The 24442-nt window shown below is 40.2% G+C and overlaps 1 long non-coding RNA gene across 1 annotated transcript in view; it reads right to left on the bottom strand.

Annotated features, from left to right (window-relative positions):
- The window catches only part of LOC118599705, a 43991-nt gene that overhangs the window by 13147 nt on the left and 6402 nt on the right, over positions 1-24442 (bottom strand). Inside the window, exon 2 of the long non-coding RNA XR_004949160.1 lies at positions 3339-3447. This is a non-coding gene — a long non-coding RNA (uncharacterized LOC118599705). The remainder of the gene's footprint in view (positions 1-3338; positions 3448-24442) is intronic.

Raw genomic sequence — 24442 nt, forward strand, 5'->3', positions numbered from 1 at the left:
GTCCCTAAATTCTTCCGCGGCCCGGTGGCAATGGGTCTGCGGCCCGGTACCGGTCCGCGGCCCGGTGGTTGGGGACCACTGTCCTAGAGCAGCGGTCCCCAACCCCTGTGCTACAAACTAGTCTGTGGCCACAGACACAAAAGAAATACATGTGCTTGCTTAGATTAGTTTCTGTTTTGTTTTGTTTTTTATCCTGAAGGAAGTTTTATTTTGGAAAACATCACAACATCCGTTTTGGTCATGTGACTTAAAGTGGCTAGCTGCATGGCTACCTGGATTCCTAAGCTAGTAGCCCAAAGCTAAAAAGCTAACAAAAACAAAAACCTCACAAAAGTTTCTTTGAGGAGAAAAGAGCCAGTGAGAAAACTGAAAAAGAGCCTTCGACACTTAAAGAACAATAAAACTTCTAGGAGTCTTCCTCCACATATGGAATTATGCTATGTGTTGTTCTCATGTAGCAGAAGCCGCTCTGTCTAATATGTGGTGACAGACTAGGTTTCACACTCATATAATAAGGTTGGAGACACGGTGGATTCATTTTTAGATTATATCTACAAAATCATAATTTTAGAACGGTTGCGTCACTTTGTTTTGCTTTATTCATTCATCACACCTTCAAAGTTGAACGTAGCTTTAGCTAGCCTCCAGTTGTTAGCCTACATTTGCAACACAAAGTTCAAACCAGCCGCAAACATTTTATAGAGAATAAAGATTCAATCAAATACAGTTGCTGATTTGTGAAAACTTGTAAAAGGAAAATTTGAACATTTTCCTACAGCAAGGCTGAATTAGGGAGGCGTCCGTTCAGAAACTTTAGCACAAAAAATGTTCCTTTGTGTTGGAAAAATAACAAATGAATGAGGATTTATGTTAAGACAAAATATGATCAATCTTTTGGTTCTGAAAGGTAAACAGAGCCCGGATTAGGAGTTAAAATGACAATCTTTGGTAAAAAAAAAAAAAAAAAAAAAAGAAAAAGAAAAGAAATGTAATGTTTCCTTAATGGATTTTTTTTTTTTTTTTTTACAAATCAGGAAAAAAAATTCCACAAATCAACAACTTTGCTTCATTGAATTTTCATCATCTGTAAAAAAAATAAAAATAAATAAAAAAAATCTGCTGATATTTTTAGACTTTTTTGAACAAAATTTCATGTAGAAGCATTTTATTTTGAAAACAGATTTTCAGAAACCGGAAGCTTTAAGATGCCAACTTCTGCCAAGTTCGCACCAGTCAGTGAAAATATAGTCTAATTTAAACCGGTTCGAGTCCTGAAAAACTTTGGGGACCACTGTCTTAGAAGGCTTTTTGCTTTTTTGTTTTAATTATTTTGGCTAAAAACGTCAGAATCATAATTAGGAAAAACACTGGGAATACTTTTAAAGCAGATCAAAAGATGACTGGAGTAGATCTTTAAATGACCAACTTTTTAATAAACAGGATTAAAGGCAAAGATAAGCGTATGGGAAGGAGATCAAACGTATTAATTTGGTCATCGGATAACAGTAAAACAAGTCCTGAACTTTATGTCTTTTTGTCCTCTGTTGGCTGCTGTAGCTATAATGAATGAGGCATTTTTTCCTGTATGACTCAAACTCACTTATAAAGGAAAAACTGTTAAAGAGAAGGAAATGTTTTTTTTAATAAACTTCTTCTCTAATTTAATACAACAATTATCTCAATTGGTAGCAAAGTTGCATTGTTACTTTACAAACTTCCGTGCACATGGGAACAGAGTCTGGTGCAGGAGGAATGTACAGTTTCAAACTCTACAGAACGCTCAGCTGCATCAGAGAAGGAGGGGCAGCCCCGGGGCGAAGTGAGACATTGTTAGGGAAGGCAAGTATCCTCACACAACCTGTTCTGCTCTGTCCTTAAGCTGGAGAGGAAAAGACAATGTTCTCTTTCATCCTCCCACTCTCAACACTTTATACCGCTGCTTGTTTGTGAGATGCTTCTTGCAGCACATGTTCCCCCCCCGAAAAGGGAGCTAGAGAAAGTAGGTTTAAAGATGATAACCAGCGTGAGCATCATCACCACAAGGGATGCATAAATGCATCCATGGTTTTGGAATAAGTCATTGTTTAAAAGAAAGCACGACTTTTGACTTCTATTTTCTGCAACAATAACATAAAGATAAGTAATATTAATTCTAGCTATAACTGGAACAAATAATTTAGCTCTTCTGTTGGATCTCACCTTCATCGATCAAAACACACATTTTGTGCGATCATGTCCCGCATCCACTTAAAACTAGAGGAACATTCTTTTTTGTAAACAGCCTGTAGCGCAGTCCCAGCACCGACAGGCTTTCCAAACTCATTAAGCCAAACGAGATCTACAATACTGAGAATGGCTGGCCAAATTCCACCTCAACCACAGAGTTGTTTGATCAACGGCTGGAGCACTGTGTTAATGTGTTAGCAGGGTATTAAACATTGTTAGCAGATATAAGTTGATGACCAATGCGGTTGGGGGACGGGAGCAGCAAAGAGAAGGCTGTAAAAATGATTTTTTCTCTTTGCATGTGCATTACATGATGCGTGCATAGATAAACCTGTCACTTTCTGTGCAATGAAGTCCTAATCACTCTGGCTGATCCTTGATAGTTGTCGTGAGTGTTTGTACGCTATCTGTCAGTCTGCACAGACATAAAACGCCACACGAGTGCGGGACAGATGCTCCCTAAAAACTGCATGCACACAAACAGCCAGCCACACAGATACACACTGCCTTAAGAAAGATTAGCAAAGCCCTTTATTTATTTATTTGATCCCTGATCTGCCCCCGCCCACCCTTTAAAGCCCTCCGGTCATCTGCCCTAATCCCTGGTAGCAAAGAATCTGTTAGAAGAAACAAAAGAGCGTAAAGTGAACTGGAACTGACATTTTATTGATTACACAAAATGAACACAATTGTTAAATGTGTAGCATATAGAAGATTTTTGTGTAGTTCTGACGGTTGACAAAATTCTACTAGAGGATTAAAAAAAACAGTTTTCAAGTCTCTTTTTAAAAGAGGGGGAAAAAGAGTGAATATTTCTGGAGTCACATCATTAAAGGTTCATTTCTCCAAGTATTGACACTGGCTGCAGAGGTCTGGGCAGGGCCTAGCTGGATTGAGCCAAACAGGATCCTGCACAACTTTTTTTTTCTATAAAGAGCAGCTAAAGACTGCCCTGTTCCCAGTTTTTTCCTGGGCCACCAGCCCAAGAGGGCCCAATAAAAATCAGTCTCATTTCTCCCTCACTCTGCCTTTATATACCAGCTACAAGACAATAAAAAGAAAAAACGAGGATGCAAACGTTGAAAATAAAACACACAAAATAATCATTTTACCTGTGTGACCTCAAGTGTTTTAGCTCCTATGTTGCCACCCCGTTCTCTGTCCCACCCTTCATGTATTCCTCCTGCACACCCCCTCTCCAACCTCTCCTTGAGGGACGATCTGAGGAGAAAGGAGACAGAAAAAAGGCTGTTAGATTCATTTTAATGGAATGCAAGGGAGAACCTGGTTCAGGCAGAGGACAAATGCATCAGAGAAAAATACACCCTGATGTTGAAAAATGTATGGAGGAAACCAGGAGGGACTTTGCTATACTGCCCCATTTACTCTACCTCCTAACCCTGCAAGAGAGCCAATGAACCGATGAACAACTGCACCACCATTCACCCTCTGTATAATGCAGCACACTTGTGTGAGCACCCCCCACCAGCACGCACACACTCGTGCAACCCCACCCCCCAACGCGCAGGAACAATGTCCTTCCCAAAGGTTATCGGCAGCCTGGTGCTTGGCCAGTCCTCACCCCGAGTCCATTACACTCCGAGGGGTGAGATTCACTGTCTTAATGCACCCCTTAGTCTCTTCTGTCTCTTCTCGCTGTTTACAGCTTTGCTGCCCCTTCACAGGCTGATACAAATCCAGTATGGCCCCAAAACCTACAAAGACACCAAAGCCTTAGGGATTACCACGTTTCCTGTCTGTTCCTTGATGCGCTTGTAGCGCCTGTATGTTTCAATCTTCCAGAATGAAACATTGTTTCAATGTTGTTTTTATTGCTTATTTGTTTTCATACTAGCTTTATAGTTGGCTAAACATTTAGCAAATACTCTTTGGCTATATTCTCTTTGAGGGTACCACAATAAACTTGTGTTAAAATCTTACATAATCTGAGTAGATTCACCTAACTGTTGAAATTTAGTGACTTAAATTCATATTTTAGAACAACAAATTCAATTGAATTGCATATATTTCTTGCAAGGACTATGGTCACATGTCCCGAAATGACACCAAGCTTGTCAGTAAGTTAGGTAGGTGGCTGCGCGGCGGCATTTGTGATCGGGAGGCGGCAGTCACATTCTTATAAGCTGTGGATGTTTTAGTGAAAAACTTTAAATTTGACAGAAACTGGACGATTTTTCTCTTAAAATTGACATAGGTCAGTGGACGTCCACGGACTTTTCAACGTCCAGTAGTCCGGGTGTATAAAAAGACTGGGATATTCTGCACGGCTGTCTGCCACCGTCTACGTTCATGAGTACGCCAATGATTTTCTAAAGGAACTTGGTTTGTGGCATGAAATCTTGAAGATTTAGCAGGTATCTTCCCAGTTGAATTTGTGACCATAGCATAAGGCATCGTTGTTCTAAATTCCTCTCCAACTCCTGTGGCTTCTCCCTACCCCTCCAGTTGTAGGGGTGTCTAAAGGGGTAGGGTAGTCCGAAATGTTTTTTTTTTATGGGCCAACCCTCACCACAAAGGAGGATCTGCGTTATACTGTGCCGCGGAGGAGAAATGTATTTCTTCACGTGGGTGTGCTATGAAGCACAGAAGTTTACATTTAAATGTAAACTTTTCAAAGTTATAGAAATAATGTTGTTATGCATTTCCGAGCGCTAGCAGCTCCGTGCTAATGAAGCTAACTGGGGATCATTGATGGCGTCATCGGGTGGTAGTAATGTCCGAATTTGAAGAAAATGTTCCCATAACTTCCCGTTTGGAGGGCTAAATGTAGAGGCAGAGGAAAGCCGTAGGAGTAGGGAAAAAATTTGGATTCGGCCCAAGACTTGGATCCCCTTGTGGAGGCAGCAGCATGAAGCTAAGACTGTCATGAATTCCAAGGAAATCCAACAAATAATTAGAGTAATTTAAAATATCAATCAAAACAGTCAGAGAAAATGAAATCAAATTTGACACCAAACCACAAGTGAAACCCTCTCTTCTCAATTCAAATTTTAATTTGTTTGATTAAAATTTACAATACAGGAGCAACAGGAGTCTCACTACGTCCATCCAACACCTCTGAAACATGAGTATATCTGAGGCGTTTTAGGGGAAGCACTAATTATTTAGAAATGAATTCATTTAAACAGATAAGGCGGCTGTAACACTGCAGCATCGTAGGTCACCTGAGTATCTGTTTCCAGCAAACATATTAATATTGTAAACAATAAACACGTTTTCGGTGAAGATCTTTAAAAAAAAGAGATATCTTCCCAATATTTTTATCATCCATTAACATACCTATTTAATATTTATATATATATATATATACATATAAAACTTGCATTTTGAGTTATTTTTTATATGTAGCATACGTTTGTTATGGTTAAAATCATATAAATCTGTCAAGATCCTCTAAAAAAGAAATAAAAAGTTTTTTTCTTACATCGAGTAAAATCAATGAAATTTAAGGGAAATATATATAAATATGCTTCAAAAAGGAAGAAAGTCCATGAAAGCAATCGGGGCCCCTCATACAACATAACACCTGCTCACTCATTCAACCCAGTGGAAGAAGGGAACGTACCACGAAACATTTTGTGAGAAGAGGGGGTTGATTTTGGACAGAGGCCAAAAAAGAAGAGGACAGGGCAGAGGAGAGAGCCATAAATACGCGGGGAGGCGAGCAGGTGTCGCAGAAAAATGTAATTTACAGGGTTTAAGTCCCATACAGTGCTGACAGGTAAGCCTATTAGGTTGATATCACCCAGCTATATCACGCACCAATGGACCCAATGAAGAATGTCAGTGTCTGTAGTGTGTAAGGGTGACTGTTAAAAAAGAAAAGGCTCGTATCAAACTATTAAGCTCGCCATATGTTAAGTTCTTTATTGTGATAATTCTCAGCACTTTTAAATTGATTCTGTTGAACATTTCTCTCAGTTGCCAACAATGAAAGTGATTTTTTCTGATACTCTGAAATGACATTGACCTGCATATCCAAAGACTGAAAAAGAAGACTAATGGCGGTTAAAGGCAACACACTTCTCTGCGATTTGGAAACCATAAGGAGCAATCACTGAGGAATGCAAACATTTATGAGAAACTAAATGCACTAGAACATCTAGACCTGCAGCTGAATTTCATTTCAAAGACTACATGAGAGACACTAGACAAGAAGAAAATTGCTTCCACTTGAGACGTGGGCTACAGATGGAGTTTAAGCAATGTGATCCTCAATAATGTGAAAGGAGCAGCGAAAGGTCTGCACAAACTTTTGCCCAGTTAAGATTGAGAGTTCTGTCTTTCGGGATATTAGAGGATGGGGTAAAAAAATGTATTATTTTAGATGAATCAACAGCAATCCATAAACGATTTTGAACTGTTTTAGGAATTTTCAATAATTTATTGAAAAATTAATATAGGTTAAAGTTAAAGTAACAAGCAGAATTAAACGCAAAGTTTTTTTTACTCATCTTTTGAAGAGCATACAGACACGGCTGACCTTGCAGATCGCATTATACGAGCAGCACGACTTCAGTATTGATGGCTAATTAGCTTTACATAAAAGGCATGTGGAGAGTAAATAACAAATAACAACAAGTAGGGAACACAACAAATTTACAAAATCATATCGTATGGTACCATTCGAAGGTGGGTGGAAACCATTCGCTGCACTTCAAACAGTCAGGAAAACATCCTCAAGAAACCGCCACCATTGTTGGAAAAGGCTAAGTGAAGTAAATCAGAGTTTTTATGGGATCATCCGAAAAGAGACCAGAGCTGTCAGAGTCCAGGCGAGGGTCAGGGCAGGCAGCAAACAATACTTCACATAGAATGAGGCTCTGTTTGCTGCTTAAGAAGCAGGTGGGTGATTGTCAGATTGAAGACATCTGAGCAGCATCCAGGAACGGTGCGTTGGGGTTGGTGGGAGATGTAGTGCAGTCAGTACTCTGGAGATGGCTCCCGCCAGTAAGCAGAGGGGGAGACGGAGCACTCCTGACACATTCGTCTACCAAATACTTCATGATACACTAACCACAAGCACGACAATCATACGTACCAATTTCATGAAGTCCCTTGAGGTGGTGTATGAGCCACAAGGGGAATTGCAAGACACATCTTCACTCCCATGCGGTTGCACCTATCTATGACCCTCCATGGGGGTGGACAACCTAAAAACCCATAACACCCCTACAGGTCAACCTTTGTCAATGTGACTGAAGCTTCAGAAAGCTTGTCAGTTTCTGTGTGAAATGTTTGGCCAATCTGTCTGAACTTCCTGCCAACTCTCTACTCATACCAGTAGTCTCTTATTTTACCCTCACCATTGGCATTTCTTTCTAGATCCTTCAGTCACGTCGAACTCTTTTGACTGAGATGAGACAAATTTCTTTACCGAGTCATTCAAGTGAACACATCGCTTATTTTAGCCACCTGGGGGAGATTCCCATTCTCAGGTGGCTGCTGTGATCACAGACTCATCAACATATTCATGTGTACAGTTAAGGTACATATGTATTTATACAAGGGCAGCTATAAAAGGATACCTCATCTCCTTAAAACAGACAGGCCTGTCCCTGAGTGTCTTAACACAACTCATCAACTGTTCAACCAGAGAGGGCGAGCGCAGTAAAAATCAATCCCCCCCTGCACAGCCAACAGCAGTCAATGATGTGAGGGAGAAATTGCAGCATGTCTGGAAAGGTAGGGACCCAGAAGGAGGAAGAAGAGACGAGGAGAAAGCCCGTGGTAATCTAAAATCAGTCAGCAAATGTATTGTACATAATTGATTACCTTTATGCAAACAGAAAAGCTATTTAAAAAAAAAACAGGAGGAGGGGGGGTAATTTTGAGCAGCTGTGGAGTCTTTCAAATCGACCGGAGACCAGAGAAAAGGTTTTCCTTAAGCCAAGATAAAACACTTTACAATGAGCTGTCAGATATTTATCAGAAGGAAATTAGCTGGAGAAATACAATTTTTCCAAAACAAACAGGTCAAGTGTTTCTTCCCTCTATGAGCTGTTCATCCTTCTCTATCACTCTCTCCTGCTCTGATATCATCAACTGTCATTTACTCCCGTTTAAATGCCATCAGTGAAAAACCCGGCATTGCTTTTCATTCACATTCACTGAAAAACAAAAGGAATAAAAAAAAAAAAAGTTCAAGCACGCGTGCCCTGAGCGTCAGGAGTGTTGTCTGAAAGAGGAGGTCTCCGTTTTGTGTCGTTTCCTGAGAGTGACCCCGAAGCCTGCCATCGCCCGCACGTAGACACTGACGCAAGCCCGTCCTCAATCTGCAAGCCTGATCTCACCAAAACAATATTTGCGTGTTTGGCCTGCAGTTCTGCGCTCATGGCTGGAAAGAGAATTGGGAGGGGGGAAGGAATGAAAGAAAACACAGTCGGAGCAAAGCACAGAGATGTCAAAGCAGGCTGCAGCCCACACAAGACAGCTTTGGCAGACAGGGAAGAGGGCAGCAAGGCGTCGACGACGCTGGGTTTGAAGTTACTGCTCAGCAGGTAATTACGATAACAATGTGTTCCCTAGGCGGGCTCTCTGTGATTTAGCTTCCAAGCGCTTCCTACAAAAAAAATCTCCTCTCAATAACATCTGATATGATTACAAAGTCATGAACCTTTTAAAGGAGTGCCCACTTATGTGCATCTAATTTGTCAACTTGTATTATTTTGTACTTTCAGTTAAGATCTTCAACTGTTCCAGGGGGGGAACTATAGCCAAAAAAAAAAAAGCTTTGCCCCCCAATTTTGAGTCAATATTAGTATAATTATTGACAAAGATTAAGAAATCATCAATACAAGCATTTCTTAGGCATTGCAAACACTCGAAGACCCACTCCAATAACTTTTTTGTGTGTTTTTTACGTGATTGTGGTATTTTTATGATAATTTCACATTAAAAATGTATTTCTGATTATTTATTTACTCAAATCATGAAGAATAAGGAGCAAATGATGTTTGAAAAACCTCAAAGTTGTGATATAGAAATTGAAATGGGCGGACCTCCATTCTGATCCTTCCACATGCAGACAAATAGATCTATTTACGTTTTCATTTTCCTAATCTGAGTTGACATTTGGCTCAGAACTCTACAGCTGGATAGCTCCGATATTGCTCAGCACTTTTGTTGCACCGGTAATGTTAGCTTGGGGTTGTCTGAGGCTGTAAACTAGCAAGAGAGAGTGCAAACAAAGGGATGATGGGATATCAGTTAAAGCTAACTTTCAACAGTCCCACCCACAACTCAGTGGTGAGTTTCTGATGAACTCCTGCTGCTCTATGTCCTAGAAAATGACACAAGTGTTTGGATTTCGCCTAAAACAAGGATAAACATAATTAATAGACTCCTGGGAACCATTTTACAAAAGATCAAAATATCCTTATTGTGGGACTTTAAAGAACTATTGACAAAATAAAACTGTTCTTGATCCTTTTTATTTGTAATAGTCTTTCACTTGCCACCTTTCTAAAGTGTTCTGTACTTTACCTACAAACAGCATCTGCTCCTGAGCATTTCTCTGTCTTCATGGATTGTAAACCCAGCAGCCCCTCCACAAGAGGAAGCACATCAACCCATTGTATCATTCAACATCCAGTTTGAACAGGGAGAGTCTGGAACCTGAACGGAGTCAGCAGGTTTGACCTCATGACTGCCTCTCCCGCGCGGCATTTTCCTCTGCTGTCATCCCAGCCGACCCCTTAAACGGCCAAAAGCTGCTGTGTAACAGGGCTAGGCTGTTGACATACTGAAGACATTTAAGATAATCCCGGAGATGTCTCTGTGTTTTCCAAGATTACATCTTCAAAGGGGAAATGCGCCCGGCAGCCTCTGCTTGAAAGGGAGAGAGATGCGGAGAGCTCTTGTTCTGAAGGAGGGGCAGGAATAGCTCAAGAATGCAATCATGGTTTTGGAGAGAAATAAGGCCTGTCCTGGCTAGCTAAACTGGCAGAAGGGAAGAAGGATCGGAGATGGGGAAGGGGGGGTGGAGAGGCGTCACACCTGGGAGAGAAAACACACCTGTTGGATGGGACAAAGCAGTGAGGACTCTCACCTGCGTGACCTGACAGACTGTAAATCACAGAGGTTATCTTTGGCCAGTCCCGCTTGTTTACAATGTGTGCTGCAACATTGAGGGTAAACTCCAAATCTAAGCGCTTTTGTAATTAAAAAAGGGGACTTTTCTAAAATGATTTCAGCCGGATGCCTAAAAAAATTCAAAGCTTCTTTGCACAAAAGTCTTTTACAATGTGTTGTTGATTTTGTTCACTTTTAGGATTTCCCCTTTGAGCCTAAACAAAATGATGAAACAATGACTTCATTATCAAGTTTGCTTGATCTGTCATGGAAATGCTCGAACATTCGCACATTAACTCTTCTGTTCTCCAGAAAGGGGAACTTTGTGTGCAGAGAAACGCGTCTGATGTGGTCTGAGTTGTGTCTGATGCTCTCAGGGTTATCTCAGACTACAAAATCGACAATAGAAAGTCTTTGTTAAAGGCTGGTGCTAAAGACATTTAAAGATTTTCCAAAAAAAAGAAAGTCAAATTTGAGCTTAGCTGCATTTGTATCGTATTTGATACATGCTTTTTGATGCCATGCTGCCAAACTTTCCTTAAAAAAATCCGTTATATAATCTCGTCTAAATTTTCTGCCCTGTAGTTCATTATTAATCCACTAGGGGCAGTGGAAAGGTTTTTCCTGCTCATTTCAAAATGGCTGCTTCCATAAACCTCATTAACACTTTAGGCAGTAAAAGTTTTGTCAATTTTAGTAGTAGTCGCTGTATTTAAAGGAGGGCTGGGTATCACCAAAAATTTCCAGAATCAACTCGATTCTATTTGATTCATCAGAGCCTGGATTTCCGATTCTTTTGATCCTCTCAATTCAATTCATTTCAATTCAGTTTACACATTTAGACATTTAGAAATAAATTAATAATCCATATATGTTTTAAAGATTTTCATATTAATCTGATACAGTTCACATACTGTAAAATGTATTAGTGAAATAATAATGAGATTGTTAATACCATGTTACATGAATTCTCATATGGAGGTCAAACGATTGTTCAGAATCTCCGTTTCAGTTTGGCCACTAGGTGGCGAACACGCTACAGCATTACACCTTATTCTAGAAGAAGAAAGTATGAGCGGAAAAATGGTGCTTTAGACCCAAAATGGTTACTTTGAAAAATATATTTCCTTAAAGGAGTTTGGAGAATTCATGCCTGTGCTTATATGTTAGCATCAAGCTAGCAGATTTTAGCATTATGCGTTAGCTCAATCCCTACTTTTATGGATCGATTATTGATCTCTTAAGCTTCGATCGATTCAGATTGATTAATTGATTTTGTCAATCCAGCCCTAATTTGAAGAATGCAAAATTTATTGATTATTCATTATTTATAAAACAGTTAAACAATGTTAAAAATAGGTGGATCAAGTTTGAGTCAGTGAGTAAATAAGGTGCTTTATTTCTGAATATTCAATATTTTTTCATCAAATGGTTTAAAAAAAACCTTAAGTTTTAAAAACTGTTTGTTTTTTTTGGGTCAGTTTAGTGGGATGTACAGGGTTAAACAGACAAATTACATGTTTTTATGCATTTTTATAATGAGTGGAACTGTTTTGTTTTATAGATAATATAAGTCATATCTAGCTTTATTATTGTCATTTTTAAGGACTTCGCAGATCTTTAAATACTCAAGTTTCATGTGTAAAAATGAAGACAGGATATTTATCTTCAGCTTTTAATCCATTCTGACAGAGTGGAACTTGGATGCTACAACTGCAACGATTATGATTTCACTCCTGTGCAGCCTCCAGGCAGCGCACTCTCAGTGCAATTCAAACATCGCATCGTCACCCAGCCGTTTTACAGACTCTCTGTGACGTCTGTGACGAGGAGCTACACTTCAGCAGAAGGCGAGCTGAGGAAAAGCTACATCGAATGTGTCATGCTCAAATTGCCTACAAAGAATTAAATAAACGCAAGAAATTGTGAGTCACATCTGCACAAATGTCAGCGGTGACGTCCACCGTGTCTGTGAGCCGCTCTTAATGACTCATGGAAGTGTTCGATAGCATGGCTCTGACGGACATTTAAATCACTCCTTTGCAGCTGCTGACCTGCGCTGTGATCGAGCAGCCACCAATTACAGGGGGTGAGTATTTTGACACAGATCACCAGGGAAAGCTGTGAGGAACAGAGAAGTAATAATAGCAATTTTTACAACTGAAAACGGAGTAATCTAATCGACTTTTTACCAATTTCAATCTCTTAGTTGATTTGGGGACATCATTAGTGAGTCAAAACCAGAGTGAAGTCTGTCCATCACATATTGTACACCATCTGATAGGTTAAAAAAGCCCCCTGACAAAGGCACAAGTCACAAAACCCCCAAAGGGCTATTCATGAGCCGCAGAAGGAAAAGAGCCGGAGTAAGACAGATTTGTCACAGGCATGAGGCTGAGAGCAAATAGACGAATCAGCTGAATCATAACTGAGACTCACAAAGGGTAACTTTTTTTAGCACCAATCAACAGCAATCTGAGTGTGGGCAGCGTCACATACAGTATGTTTCCTCACAGCCAGCTCTGCAGCAGGCCCCTCCTCGTCCCTCCAGCCTCGCTGGCCACGGTTGAAAAATTAATGCAGCAAACTGACAACACTTAGGGCCTGCCTCCCTCTCTCTGCCTGCCTCCTCACCATGTACTGAGCAGGATCAATTACCAAAGCAGGGCTCCACTCAGCAGTGCTAAAGAAACAAGAGGCACTCTCCATCCACAGCAGTGTGTGTGTGTGTGTGTGTGTGTGCGCCGTTTCAGGCAAGCTTATGATGAGCAGAGAGAGGAGGTGGTAATAGTCTGTTTGCTTCTCATTAATGACAGCAGGAGAGTGGATTAGCAAGCATCCTAACCCATCAGCATCACTCCGCCCAGTAAGTGACAGAGCATGTAAATAACCAGTTATGGCCAGTTGCAGGAGGGAAGAGAAGATGGAGATGCAGGAAGATTTCTTACAGGCGTCCTTTGCCCGCGTCCCTTCATTTATATGCAGGTGGAGATTTCAGGGAGTTCTATTTCTACAACATCAGGCAAGTTATTCAAATGCAGCACATCTGACTGGAGAGGATAACATAAAGAAAGGCATCAGCAGAAATGGCAGAAGACAGTAATCCCCTGGCCAGAGCCACTAGTGTTTGCAATGCAGGCAGGCAGTTCTGTCAGGAGCAGCACCCATACAGGCCTTATCAGCGACAGCCATAGGGCCAGTCTAATAACCCTGCTGATGCTCTCAGGTGCAACCACAGACAGGGAGACAAGACCTGCAGACAGGCAGGCAAACACGTTTTATTTCCATTTACAGATGAGCACCAGGTACCGGTTTGTGTGCGTGTGCAGAAGAATTTTGACACGTTTTAGCATGTTGTGTTCTGACAGCGTCACACACACTGTCCCTTTTGTAAATGAGTTATGGCGTGGACCTGTTAACCCCACATGAGTGTGCTCTATTAGCGATGGCGTTGTCTAAACTCAGGCGCGATGCCGTGCGACTTAGGCGGAAATGCATCCGTCTCTGGCATCATTATCGGCATTCAAAAGGTCAAACACAAAGCTCACGGTGAAATTTATCTCTTTGTGCTGCTCGTATTAATCTCCAAATCCAACTACAAACCGCCTCACCACTGCAGCTAAGAGGAAATAGGGCTGAGAATCACTGGGTACCTCGCGATACATGGCTCACGATATCGATGATTTCACGATACTGCAATAATTGGCAAAAAAATTGCCTTTAACAACTTACATTATATAAAAGAAAACATCTTTTTTTGGAAAATATATCCCTATTTATTTTGTAGCTTGAACACAATAATAATAATAAACAACTTGTGTCTTATTTTGTGCAACAAATAATAGACACTTTATGTCTTTGACTGGCATTGACACCAATTGCATTGAAATTATTTGTTACATTAATTGTTAACAATAGTAAACATTAAAAGTAGTGCCACTACTTAGTGCAATTTGCTGTAAACAACAGAAAAAAATAAAGAAAGTCAGTAGCTGCCAGGCACATTGGTGGCTGCGACAGTCTTGAAACGCCCCATCTACCTCCAAAGGAACGTCTCACCAAAGGATGACAAATACAAAATTTTTCAGCCTCTTCAAACAAAAATAAATGATCAATACTTGGTGAGATATGGATGGAGATGGATATTTTGGCATGCCCTTACAGGAAATACTTTATTTGAATACCTCATTGTTGACATAAGACGGACAGCACTCATCACCTCAGTGACGGTCGAGACACACCCATTAGTAAAAACATGGTAAAATGTGTCACTTTAATGGCTTTTATTGGCTCTAACTCTTTTATGACATTCCTCTGTCTTGACATTTCAAACATCCAATTTCTCTGGCTCCTCTGAAGAGACTTGCGCTGCAAGGCTTTGTAGCCAATAAATAACTCCACTATTGACACCACTAAATGAAGGTGTCACTCAGATGATGCAAAAACAGAGGAGCATTCAGCAGTAGTGCTTCCAGGCATTCTCTGCTTGTAACCAGCCCAATAATCATTACCTTAGTTATAGAAAGCTTCACTTGAAAGTTTTGCCAAAAACATCTACTCTTTGAAGTCCTTTGAGTGGAACAGGCAGACTCTCCGTGGATGCCACATGCACCACAAAGACTTCCTCGAGCCTCGCTGTGTGGAAGTGCAGTGGAGCTTTCTGAGAGAATTCTCTCTGCAAGACCTGATGAGAACCTTTGCGCTGACACGGAAAGGCCTGCAGGCCTGTCAGCTCGTCTTGATGCGACTTGAATCAGCACTTAGCTCCGGAGAATGTCCGCTGTTGCACTGGCACACACTCACAGGGCAATGCAAATCTCCCCCTTCACTTCATCCACTCAGCACATCGACTTCATACTCAGCGCGAGGCATGTGGGATTCTTACCATAAACAGCCACTGATTCATTCCAGCTATTAAAAGTGCTGCACTGTGTTAGCACGCAGCCAGCTGGATCAGAGGCTAGAGTGAAGACCAAGTGCTTAATCACCAGTGTGTTTTTAAGCCTGAGATAATGTCAACCTGCAAGTCTGGGCACATAGAAGTGAAGCTGAAGCACAAAGTGTCAACACTGCCAATATCTGACATCTCCAAGCATAAATTCACTTTGAGATGCACAAAAAAACGAGCAGATGCAATACCCCGAGGGAGGTAGTTTTTTTGGGAATCAATGCACAATCCAAGTTCCTGTGGCATATAGTATCAGCTTGAGATTTCAAAATGGTGACTGATATTTTATGTGCCACCAAAATGCAAGCAAGGAGGTTTCAATAATTGATGGTGCTGGAGAAGGGAGATAACCGCTCTCCTCCTGTTATCAATCATTAATGGAGTTTCCATCAAAAACACTTCAGCCCCTCAAGTATCAAATCTTTCTTGAAGCTGGAGGACCCACATTCAAACATTCCCTCTTAATCAAAGCACACACAATGTGCTCCCTTTCTCTCTCATTTATGCAAATGAGGATAATAACGGCGCAAATTGCTAAATTGTTTGCAATGCAAGTTTGAAAGCAGGCATTTTTGCAGTGGTCTCCTTGTGAGGGATGAAGGCTACAGCGGATATTTTAAATATTAGATTACAAAAGGAGCACTAACTTGCCGGTTTGCATTTTTACTTTTTGTCTTTTCTTCCTCGCTTGGGTTTGCAGAACAGGTTAAATCTCATTATGCAAAGTTAACTGGCTCTTTAAAAGCTACATGGCCTGCGAAGGACACAATGTGCATTAGTGACACTGTTAAAGAACTCTAATGCTGCACTCACTCATGAAAAGTCTATGTGAACGCGGGTATATACTATAGGTATTCCACGTTCAAAACTCTCCTTGTTCATGCATCGCTATGCAAGTTTTTAAATTGGGATGTATGTACAAAATGTGTGGCCATGAATCTGCGCTAAAAGTTAAACCAGTTAAAATGATCAATCATGGACTCAGATTTGTTAATATGGGTAGCGTCCTTTTTAATTCATAGAAGTGCCAACAATTTGAAACTTAATCATAAAGGAGAAATCAATAATAGCAGCTTGTTCCAGGCCGGAATTAAAGGACATCAAGGCCGAATCTGAATTCTGAAGGAAAAGGGGTGTTCAAAATATTAGTTTGGGTCGAGTGAAGGGACTTTGAGTTCTGTATCCATCCAACACATTTTCACTCTCAACTCATTACATATTGGGGTTTAGTTGAGGACCTTTCCGTGTCAAAAATTGACACAGATTAGATCACGGGTCCCTAACCTCCAGGCTGCGAACCGGAACTGGTCCAGTGCCAGGATGCGGAGCGCATCGGTACCCTAATCCAGTACGGTACCCTAACTTTAACCCAGTACTAGTTCGTGTCCAGTATTACCTGGTACCAGTGCGGGTCCTGGACCGCGTCAAGTATCACGTCCAGTATCGCATCTGATACCCCATCCGGCACCACATCCTGAAGTTTCTTTTACAAACAGCCACCACGTCAAAAAAAGACGAGTTGGGGACGCCTAAAACATCTAAAAAGTGGCGCGGAGGGTCCTTAACCAAACGCTAATATATGACGACTTGGGGATGGGAATGTGTTGATCCCTCTGACGTTTGGGTGAGCCACGGAGGAGAAGCGCTTTTCTTCGCATGGGTGTGCTCTAAAGCATAGAAATTTAAAAGTAAGTAATGATTTGTTGTTTTTCCATTACCTTTTTAAAATTAGAAAACAAATGTTGTGTAATTCCGAGCGCTAAAAGCTAACATAGCTGCCCGTCCCCTATCAATGACATCATCGAGTGGTAGTAACGTCTGAATTTGAAGACACTGTTTTTCCATAACTCTCCATTTGGAGGGCTGAATTTAAGGGTAGGGATAGAGGAAGAGTTCGGATTCTGCCCAAGACTTTCACATGTTAGAATCAGTTAAAGAAAAAGCTGGAGCGAGATTCACAAACTAATGCGCTAGTATCAGGTAGCGACAGTCCAGTGTGAACACAATACGCTAAAAGTGCGTTCAAGAACCTGCATTCACTTGTGTTCATTCATAGCATTAGTCTTTTATGTTTAAAACAAGGTTACACATACTTTATCTGACATGCAGTCAGAGCTAAATGTCACATGCCCATCATACCTGCACTACACTATGTTAGCAAAGATGCTATCTGCAGCTGGAATGAGGACTATCCCTAATTACCCATCAAGATGGTTTTGACAGTGTTCTGTGAGCCAGTGATCAGTGTCACGGCTCAGCGCCAGCAGCCATTCACTTCTGTTTGATTGGTAGCTGCAGCTGAGTAGCAGGTTGTACACCATCCGAGCTGCAGTGCCACACACTATCACTTTCCCTCTCCATCTTCTTCTAGCGCTCTCTTTTCCTCTTTCTCAACACCGCTGCTGTGCCCCCATTCTTTCATTGTCTCAACCCTGTCTGCCATCAGTGAATAACAGGTACTCAAAGCTCCTGACTGACAGACACACAAGTGGGGACAAGTAAAGGCCAACTTACAGAGATCTGTTTTTTTTTTTTACTTAAAAGCTACATGGCTACCTTGAGCTAGCATGCTAGCTCGAGCTGCGTTTAGGCATTGAAAACTTGCAAACAAGAAGTTATCTGAGCACAAATTAATGCCAACATTATAAAAATAAAAAAATACACAATATAAGAACATCTTAAATTCAAATAAACTTAGATCACATTATATAAAAAAGCAACTTTAAACATACTTTTTATATCCTAAATCACATCATGAGTTTTAAGCTTTCCGCAATAGTCGTACAATGCTAAAAATGATATAATCTGAATCAACCATTTACCTTATCTCAACCGGATTTCAGTGACAGTGATATTAAAAAAAAACAAGATGTGTAGATTTTCAAGTGTAATACGAGAACTTAACTACTTTTTAAACATTCATTTCACTTTTGTGATTCTGTTGACCTATAAGAGGACTTGAAGTAATGTAACATCAAAACTTTTCATAGAATGTTTGTTTCAGAGCATTCAAGCTGATCATGTGGAAGTTTTTTCTTCTTTCAAAGAAAAAGCAGCATATGAACATTGAAAACACTATTCTGTAAATTTCACTTTTTAATTTGTCATTGATCCATATACCTCAAGTTTAACTTGTTCTATCGTAATATGTCTGGTATTAAAACTGTAATCTGAAACAAAATCTCAAAACCCTCCTTAAAAAAAGCATGAAAAACCTTTTATAAAACTGTTTTTTTTAAGTGTGGCTGAAATTGAATTAAATAGAATAAATTAATGTTTACATACAAGGATAAAACCACAGATTTGGTTTGGAAACATCAAAAGAATCTAACACCCTTTATTTGATCTGCTTTCACACTCCACCTTCGAGTACAGACAAAATCTTCAGAAAAATGTCACAGTTGTAATAACTTCTTGTTTAAGGTCGCAGATACACAAATGAGCTTTGAACAAAAGAAAGAGAAGCAGAAAGAAAAAGCTGGTCATCTGTCTGCTCTAGTGTATCCTCTGATGATCAGATGATGACAAGTGGCTGCAATTCCTCACTATACCCATTGACTGTATAATAACTGGACAGCTCAACCCCTCCACCATCGTGTTCCAAATAAGAAGGAAGGCTCCAAGAAGCCAAAATCCCATAGACTTCTATTGAGAAATAGACAGTTATTACTCAGTCATTAAATTAGCCAGAATAACATTCTTATTCGGATAATCCTAATTTTGTCCTCTGCTCTTGTTAGTTTCTCTTTTTTGCACAGTGAACATTTTGTCTGTATTCACATCGCTGCTGAATCACACCAAGGTTCACTTCCTGATGTCATTCAAAAAAAGTTGGTTTGTTTTTCTACAAATCAAACTTCAGGTGAAGCTTTAAAGAGTAACTAAATTATCTATATTTTATAAAATGTTTATCAAGTCTGTTGCACAAATGAATAAGGCTACCAAATGAAATAGAGATTAAAATAAGAGTAAAAATGTATGTATACATGTGTGCGAGGTGTTTTTAGTCATTAAACCACCCAAAAAATGTTCCTCGGCTACAACAGTTTCTTCAGAATTTGTTGCTTTCTTTTAAAGCTTTAACTAATCTTCTCACTATTGCACACAGACACTGTCAGTCAATAATGAGTATTTTAAACAATTTTAAAAGTAGCTGGTATAGCTACCATTAACCTTTCAAGAAAGTATGTAAAGTATGAAACTTAGCAGTTGTTCTGAATGAAAGCGAGCAGCTGCGGTTAGCAGCCTTTTTCTTGTTCACGTTGTCATTTGTTTTGTCACCGCTGCTGCCACAGATCCAGTTTAACTGTTCAAATCCTGGCCTCAGATCAGCCGCCTGTCATTGCAGCTGATGGACAACCTGATAAGAGCAGCAGTCTTCCTCCGTCGCTGCACCTGTGAATCTTAGGAGGAGCTTTATCTGGAGTGCATGTGACAGAGCTGGCGCAGTTTGACAAAGTGCCACACAGTCCAAAGGACAGACACTCCACAAATACCATAAACGTCCTAATAAAACCGCGGCACATGCGGAGATAACATCAATTTAAAGACCCGCTCCAATGAAAATTGTGTTGTTTGTAGCATTTCTCTCATAATGGAAGACATATATAAATTATTAAAGATTAAAACAGAATTTCTGAGTATTTTTTCATTTAAATCATGTTGCATCAGAAGCAGATTATAACCCATGCTTTGAAAAAGCTCAGGTTTGTGATGCAGCAACTGGAATGGGCCAAAGTCTCCCTTCTCCACACCAATTCTGATGCATCCACTTGCAGACAAATAGATCCATTAACGTCTTCATTTTCATCGGAACTGGCATCTGGCATCCACACTGTATGGCTGCACGTTCCTCGCCCATTTGTTTTTTGCTACACCCCAAATGCTAGCTGAGCCGACTAATCAACTATTGAAATAGTCAACAAAAAATGTAATAGTCAATTAGTTGTTACTTTATATTATATGGAGTCAGATTGTAGTAAAGTTTAAAGTTATAATGGCATTATGGTAGCTTTTTGGACAATTTTGGTATTTAATAATGGTGTTTAGACTATTTTGGAGTTTAGCTAATATTTCAGCTATATGCTAGCTAGCTATTTTTTAGCTAATTTAGGAATTTCTTAGACTAATTTGGAGTTTAGCTAGTATTTCAACTGCATGCTAGCTATTCTGGCTAATCTAGGATTTTTTTCTGTTTTTTTAGACTACTTTGTAGTTTAGCTAATATTTCAGCTACATGCTAGCTCTTTTGGACAACTTTGGCTTTTTTTAGGCTAATTTTGCATTTAACTAATATTTTATCTGGCTATCAGCTTTAGCGTTTGCAGCTATTAGCTTCAGCGTTTTCAGCTACTAGCTTCAACAAATTTCAGCTATTAGCTTCAGCGTGTTTAGCCATTAGCTTCAGCGAATTTCAGCTACTAGCTTCAACAAATTTCAGCTATTAGCTTCAGCGTGTTCAGCCATTAGCTTCAGCAAATTTCAGCTACTAGTTTCAGCATTTTCAGCTATTAGCTTCAGCGAATTTCAGCTATTAGCTTCAGTGATTTCAGATATCAATTTCAGCATCTTCAGAGGCCAAATTCAGCTTACAGAACTCACACTAGCATTATCACCGCCGCAGGTAATGCTATATATCTAATTTTTAGTTAGTTTAAAGCTAATGATGGTTAAGATGTGGGTTTTACATCCAGTTTGCACAAGACCCAATTAGTTGACTAACCTGGAAAAATAATCATTTGTTGCAGCACTAATTAAAAGACCACTGGGGATGATTTTACAGTAATATATATATATATATATATATATATATATATGTAGTCAGAGTGGGACTTAATGAGTACTTTTTTTAATATATATAACACATAGGGTAAACACAATGATAAGGCTTCTAGATTGTTCCCTGCAGTGTCTGCAGCCAGCCTGCTACTCCTCATGACCCTGACGCTTTGAGCCACGGATCAGATCAGGGAAACTGAGCGACAGATGTCTGCCCTGGTGCTCTGTTCCAGGCATGAGTGCTGCTGGCACACAAACCCAAGAACAGGATGAGCTCAGAGGAGAAGATGGACAGCATTAATAAAAAAAAAGGATGACAAGGAAGGGAGGAAAGAGTTAAAATTCATGGTGCTGTCTTTATCAGTCGGGTGAGATCCGCTGTCATGTCTCCGTCAGTCAACAGCGACTCAGGTTAGATAGTGACACTCAAAACTGAGACATACCTCAAGCAGTTGCTGTCACTTTGACTGACCTGGAGGAGGAATGGGAGACCTCACAAGCCCTTCCGATGACATAAAAACAAGTTTCTGCATAAGGTTAATGTGCAGTAAGGAGACAAGAGAAGGAATTCGACGCATGACCTCAACTCAACCACTGTGCTGATTTGCTTCCACTCTGAGGATGCAAAAGATGATGAGAACAGAAAAGAAGGGAACTAATTATAGCCTCACAGCAGGATGGCCAGAAACAAACCTGATTATCTTCATCGTCAAGACGGCACAAAGGAAACCTGCTGCCTTCCCTCAGCCACCACAATCCAATAGAGAGGCTTTTAGCTTTCGTAACAATTTCAAAAGTGACAAGTCAAACAGATTTACGGTGACTGAGAAAGACCGACACAAACACCATTATTGCTCACGTGACGGGACCTCCAAACCCGTCTCCTGTTCCCCTTCTCCCCTTCCCCCCATCCTCTTCCAGCGTTTCAGGGAGACAGGGATGAAAAGGGAGGCTCAAAAGAAGCAGGCAACAAGGCTATTCAATTCCCCCCTCACTCAACACGAGCCCCCTTCAAACGAGAGGGAAAAGCTCTGCTTTGTCAAAGTTAGTTACTTAAAGCGACAGCCCGCCAGATAAGAATCTGGTCATGGAAAGCTTGTGGCCTAGGGCAAATGGAGATACCTTTGTACAATTTTAACACCATTACCCATGGTTTATTAGTTTTAATGAGCCATGAATGCGAGGTGAAGTTTGCAGGTTGCAGAAGAGGACAGATTTCTCAGAGGCCCTGCTTATTTCAGAAACCTTAAAGATCCACTCCAATGAAAATCGTGTTCTTGACTTGCTCTTGTGGTATTTTTCTCATCATGGAGGACAAGCTATTAGCTTTATTCAAAGCCCTTTTTCAAACATTCCTATTATGTCTGTGATTGTTTTTAGCATAACTTGCATTGTTTCTATTTATTTTTGTTCTTTTTTTGTTGTTGTTGTTGTTCTCGTTCGAAAAAAATGTGAAAAGAAATTGATCAAAAGGCGATCGGAGAGGGTCTTTAAGAGTATTTTTTTAGTTGGTTGGGGTGGTGAGGGTCTGTAAGCTAGCAGGAGAGTGCAAACATAGGGATGATGGGAAATGAAGGCAGGCTTACCCCGGGCGTTACAGCTCAGGTGCGACGCAGACGAGGTCTAGCTACGGCAGATTACTTCTATTGGCTACGAGGTGGCTCTGCTGCCGACCTCACGAAACTCTAAACTCAAGTAGGTTGACACGACAACCCCGGGATTACAGTCCATTTTTGATTAAGTCCTGCCGCCCTGCAGAAACTATGTCCTAGATTTTGCCTAAAAACAACATAATTGTTATTAAAAGACCACTGGGAACGCTTTTAAAGTAGATCAAAAGATGATCTGTGTAGGATTTTAAGAAAATACATGAAAATATGTCTACAAACAATAAAGGATGATTCTAAAAAACTAAACATGTTTTTTGTTTGGGATCATATTTGCCCTTTTATAAAATATTCTCATGTAGAAAACCTTTTCATAGCTCTAAAACATAAAAAAATCTCATGTTTGGGTAGCATCTTTCCATTTTGGTGTAAGATTATTGATTTTTCTTCCTTGGTGCAAACAAACACCTTTGCTGCTTCAAGCCTGGAAAACAGAGCTACCCCTAAAACCATCAGGCGGGCAGAGGGATGTGTGTGGAGACCTCTCAAGGAGCAGGGACCCTGAGGCTACGCAGATTCAGTTTCCCCCATTCTGACTTCCAAAAACAAAGGAATTCCACAGAAAATCAGGGCAAGACCTCACCCCAAGCCAAGGCTGCTGCTGCTGCTACTACCCCCACTTTCCTTTCTCCAGCGCTTCAAGTCGTGCACGCACACACAAACACACATCATGACAAAGGTGATTTCATGCAGGCATCAATAAGGCGCGCCTCCTCTCTTGTTAAACAGACGTGTTGATCTGATATACACACAGACGTGGTTATAGAGACATGACAAGGAGAGGTAGACAGCACATAGATGGGGGGGTGCAACATACTGTTAGGCACTAATTCATCCTCAAGTGTAATGTCTGTCTGCAGTTGTGTTTGCTCCTGTTAGTGCTGACTACTGCTAAACAGCAGTTAAGCTCCACACAAACTACAAATGCAGCAGCAAGAAAAAAAACCTTTACGAAGTAGGAGGGCAAACTCACCCCCATGCATCTCACAAAGCCACCTATCTGGAGGCATGAAAGGTGTAATCTCCTTTTGTAGGTCATTAGTAATGTCAACACGTCCTATTTAGTGTTCACTTAGCTGAAGGAGAAAAGAGTTGATGGATGAGTGAGGTGGAAAGGAAGGCTACAAATCCTAAATAATCTGAAATAAAAGAGACACAAGGAGAAGAGAAGAGACGTAACATTTTTATTATCTTCAAATCTGAGGCCTAAAATGGAATGTTAAATTCTTTTGTTTTAAATGGAAAAAAGGAAAATGCGAACAAAACTTAATATTAGGAGAAATTCTAGAATTCATTTTGACTTTTAGTTTGAGATTTATCCAATATTTGCCACAAACAAATATTTACACTGGTCTCAAAGAGATTGATATGAGCAAGACTTTTTGTCACAACATTTGAAGGACTATTAAAATAAAGGTTAAACTTGTTTACCTGGCTGTGTATGACTGTCAAACTACTGAGTGATTTTTTTATACAAATTTATTTTCTTACTAATTTTGTTCAATTGAGAAAAGCTGTTTTCAAATACCAATGATCAGAATTGATACAAATATAAGCATTAATTAATAAAATCAATTCTTGTGTGACTTAAAACTGGGTGTCAAACATATGGCCCGTGGGCCGTATCCGGCCCAGCTGTGAAGAGAAAAAAATATAAAGATGTTGAAAAAACAAAGCAAGTTTCTAGCCCATTCCCGGGACAAGTTATGGCTCTTTAAAAAAATGTCCA

This window comes from Oryzias melastigma, linkage group LG15, assembly GCF_002922805.2.
Source record: "Oryzias melastigma strain HK-1 linkage group LG15, ASM292280v2, whole genome shotgun sequence".
Lineage (NCBI taxonomy): Eukaryota > Metazoa > Chordata > Actinopteri > Beloniformes > Adrianichthyidae > Oryzias > Oryzias melastigma.